The sequence below is a fragment of the Carassius auratus genome, chromosome 46 (assembly GCF_003368295.1).
Source record: "Carassius auratus strain Wakin chromosome 46, ASM336829v1, whole genome shotgun sequence".
Classification (NCBI taxonomy): domain Eukaryota; kingdom Metazoa; phylum Chordata; class Actinopteri; order Cypriniformes; family Cyprinidae; genus Carassius; species Carassius auratus.
The window spans coordinates 831,984-835,037 of NC_039288.1; the positions used below are offsets into that span (position 1 = coordinate 831,984).

The 3,054-nt window shown below is 36.2% G+C and overlaps 1 long non-coding RNA gene across 1 annotated transcript; it reads right to left on the bottom strand.

Moving 5' to 3' along the window:
• Window positions 1-1,366: 1,366 nt before the first annotated feature.
• On the bottom strand, window positions 1,367-2,145 carry LOC113063703 (uncharacterized). Its single transcript, XR_003278723.1, has 3 exons — window positions 2,032-2,145; window positions 1,900-1,929; window positions 1,367-1,488 (listed from the first exon to the last, which is right to left on the bottom strand). It is a non-coding gene; the product is annotated as an uncharacterized LOC113063703 (long non-coding RNA).
• Window positions 2,146-3,054: the final 909 nt, after the last annotated feature.

Consider the following 3,054-nt stretch of genomic DNA (forward strand, 5'->3'; position numbering starts at 1 on the left):
CACTGGCTACCAGTAGCTGCTCACATCAAATTCAAGGTACTGATGCTTGCCTACAAGACGACCACTGGCACGGCACCAACTTACCTAAACTCACTGGTTAAATCTTATGTGCCTTCCAGAAGTTTGCGCTCTGCAAGTGAACAACGCCTTGTGGTGCCATCCCAAAGAAATTCAAAATCACTCTCACGGACCTTTTCCTGGACTGTGCCCAGCTGGTGGAATGACCTCCCAATCTCAATTCGTACAGCGGAGTCTTTACTCACTCTCAAGAAACATCTAAAGACTCATCTTTTTCGCCTGCACTTAACCTACTAACACCAGTACTTTTCCTTTTCTTGTCTTTTTCATTTAATAAAAAAAATAAATAAATAAATAAATGTATATACACCTGGCTATGCGTTCTATACTAGACTAACTGAGACTTGTCATGGAACTTGTATTCTGTTGTTGTTCTCTTGTTGACCTGACTGCTTCTATTGTTCTCATTTGTAAGTCGCTTTGGATAAAAGCGTCTGCTAAATGATTAAATGTAAATATTATATTTGTTTGACATAATATTGAGAAAGGAGTATTGTATTGATAAAACATTTTTTTTTTTTTTTTACCAAAGTGATTGATTATAAATTAACATTTTGACATGTGCATCACATGACCAGCTTCATATGTATGGATTTTCTGATGTAGTAAACTTGCTTTGCAGCATTGATATTGCACTTAGACACGGGTCCCATATATAGTCATGGTAAAAGACCACAAAGACTTGTAAAAGTAAAATAAAATCACACGGTTGATTCAACAAAATTTTTTATTGCACGTCAGTCTTTGATAGTGTAGGATCTAGTGTCTGTGGTGAGTTATTTTCAAATGCGATAGAGTGTTTAAGCACCATTCATGGACATTTCATTTCCAAACTCCAGTGATATGTACAACTAGCACAATAAAATGTTGCCAGATTCACTATTATCTCATTTTGAACCCTCTTTTAGCGTCTCTCACTGGCCATTTTACTTGTGAAACATGCAAGAAGCAACATAATATCGTTTTGCAGAAATGTTGCCTCTGGCACATTTTTCCATTTGTGAGCAAAACATTTTTTTTTATTTTTTTTTGTGAATGCCTTTATAAGTGTTTTGACCAAGAGCACAAAGTTGACATAATAGCTCAGTAAATATCACTTCTTGCCAGATTCAAACATATAAATGATCAGTCTGAACACTATGGTATAGCAAACACCTTAGTTCAGACAGTGCACTTTATTGTGAAAAGGCTTGACCTTTTCCACTTCAATTATCTATCAAATTTGCCAGCCACTTGTGTTTAAAAACTTTCTTATATTAACTAATTACAGTATTAGTCATGGCTCATATTCCAGCTCGGAACAGGCACAGAAATCTGCTGAAGTGCCAAAGCTAATCTGGACACATATTACTGGGGATAACTGATTGGTCAGTGGAGACAGATGAAGATGAATGTCTTCCTTGGTCAAGTCTGAAAGTAAAGAGATTATATTTCATATCAATACACTGGTGCTCATCTGACCTGCCCTTTGTTCAGTAAGAAGACAGATTTACTTTGGCAATAACAGGACTATGAACAAGAATAGCACTGAAAACCTTCTGCGTGTGAAGTCTGTGAATCTACATTGATTAAAAGTGTTTAACTAAACAGGACTGGATGTACAACTTTCGGTTATTCCCATAAAGATTAAGTGAGCAGATGGTGAAAAATATGAGACAAATTAGAGCATTCAGATTCAGAGATTCTGAGTGTTGTGAAATGTACAAGGATTCTATAAATGATATAAATTTGTTTATTATCTAATAAGGTTTAAGAGAACCCAGTAAAGCAGAACACCCCATTAAATATTGTAAATGCAAAAACGTCTTAGGCGTACCGTACCTTACATCCACTTTGAATGTACATCCAAATCTATTGATGTAAAAAAAAAAAAAAAAAACAACCAAGGCTGGTAAAATTTTTTTTGATTTTTGAAAGCATTGAAAGAAACAAAAAGCATTTGCCTGTTCTCACATTAGGCTTCAGCAAAACATGCGTCCTCCAGAGCTTGTTCCAGCACGTCTTTGAAATGTTCTCGGCTTGTTTAGCTCTTATCTGTGTCTCCTGGCAATGTCTAAAAGTGTTTTCTCTCTCTCTCTCACTATCCCTTCTGTGTTACTGGAGAGGACGCCAACTTTCTTATCACCCTTAATCAGACTGAAATAACATGTCCACTGGACACCTGACACACCAGAACACATTTCAGGTGTGTGAGTAACGGTCTCATCTGCCATTAGACCACCTGTGGAGACTGAGACACAGGAAAGAGGACAAACTAATGTTGCTATAATGGTCCCTTTGGAGCCTGTACACTTTTCAAACTTTCCTGAAGGACAGTCCTTTACACAGAAAAAAATATTTTAAAGACAGATTTTGTGACAGGGCAGATGCGTCTCAAATGTGTTAAGCATTCGCTAAGCAACAGCTTTGAGCTTTCATACTGACAGTGTTTCTGTTTCTTTTTTTTTTTCTTAAGTTAAGGATAAGTAAAGTGTTCCTGTAGCTCAACTGGTAGAGCACTGCTCTATCAAGCGCATGGTTGGGGGTTCGATTCCATGGGAACACATGATATGATATGTAAAAATTGATAGCCTGAATGCACTGTAAGTCGTTTTGGATAAAAACGTCTGCTAAATGCATAAATTTAAATTTTAAAATTTAAATTTAATAAGTTATTAATTAATCATGAATAAATCATTTATAAAACAATAATTGTAGTGTGTACTAAGTAATGACTGGTGAGGGTATAGACAGCTGTCTTCTCTGACACACATGAAGTCTTTAACTCTGTGCACCTGATGTGAGCTTCAGTGGAAGGTAAATCTGGTCCAGAGGTTCACTTTTTTTTTTCACCAGAGGTTTTTTTTTTTTTTTCATACTCCTTCATGTTACTCTGTGTCACTCTACAATGACTTTTGGACATTGCTCTACTCAAGAATACATCTGAATGTGTGCTGCTCTTAAGTTTATTTATTGCATCTGCACTGCCACTTTAAA